The sequence below is a fragment of the Propithecus coquereli genome, unplaced genomic scaffold (assembly GCF_000956105.1).
Source record: "Propithecus coquereli isolate 6110/MARCELLA unplaced genomic scaffold, Pcoq_1.0 Scaffold16, whole genome shotgun sequence".
Lineage (NCBI taxonomy): Eukaryota > Metazoa > Chordata > Mammalia > Primates > Indriidae > Propithecus > Propithecus coquereli.
The window spans coordinates 1,347,752-1,348,932 of NW_012140524.1; the positions used below are offsets into that span (position 1 = coordinate 1,347,752).

Sequence of the window (1,181 nt, forward strand, 5' to 3'; positions counted from 1 at the left end):
ATAAAAATAAATAAATAAAATAAAAATAAATAAACTGTGTATAAACGCTACTAAGTTCTATGAATGCTTCACTGTGTTCAACACACATGAGATCTACTTTATGCTTTATATGCAATATCTGTTCTAATGTGGAAAGTTAATGTGTTGCTTCTTAGAGCAGCATTGGAAGGAGGTACTTTTTTGTGAAATCTTTACGTAAAGTAATACAATAGTATTTAAATCATCTGTGGTCTCAGAAACACTAAAATAAGAACTATACAGTTGTCAAATTCTACAAGTAGTCACAGTTTTGATTTAATAAACTTGGGGAAAAGTACTGGCATTGCTGGTTGACAGCCTGGCACTCTCCTGTTCCATTTCTTAGTGCTATCCAGATTTGACTAGCGCATATACCCCACTACTATATAGACAATTTCTTTGGGGAAACTATCCTCATTTCCAGATCAAAGGGGAGGCCTTGAATGGTATAAGAAGTTGAGCATATAGCAAAGGGTTCAGGAATGAGACATGAAGAAATATACACTGAAGGTTTTGGCAACAGGAGGCTCCCCACTCTTCAGGGAGAGCCTATGGGAAGGGATCCCTTTGGAGCTCTGTGAGAATGAGGGTACATGAAGACTTAAGTGCTATGAACAGCCATCCTATAACCACAGGAATGAAGCCAATAAACTTCATTAAATAATTCATTATTGTTTAGGCCAAGCTGAGTGTTATCTGTGGCCAGAAACATCCTGATTGTTATTAATACATTTGCAGTATATTCCAGGAAATTAAAAAACTTAAGTAATTTCTTTTGTTTCATTAGGCCAGATCTATTGAGGCATAATTTATAAACAGTAAAATTCACCCATTTTGATGTATAGTTCTAGGAGTTTTGATAAATGCACATAATCATGTAACAACTACTACCACAATCAAGACAGAGAATATTTCCATTATGCCTCAGTTTTTCTTGTGCTTCTTTGTAGCCAACCTCCTCTCTGCTCCCACCTCCTGGTAACCACTGATCTCTCAGTGAATGGAATCACACTGTATGTGCCTTTTGAGTCTTATTTCTGTCACATAGCAAAATGCATCTGAAATATTAATACATCCATGTTGGGCCGGGTGCGGTGGCTCACGCCTGTAATCCTAGCACTCTGGGAGGCCGAGGCGGGTGGATCGCTCAAGGTCGGGAGTTC

At 38.1% G+C, this 1,181-nt stretch overlaps 1 protein-coding gene across 1 annotated transcript in view; it reads right to left on the bottom strand.

Annotated features, from left to right (window-relative positions):
- Positions 1-1,181, bottom strand: part of FGD4 (FYVE, RhoGEF and PH domain containing 4) — a 79,362-nt gene that overhangs the window by 38,574 nt on the left and 39,607 nt on the right. The window lies entirely within an intron of this gene.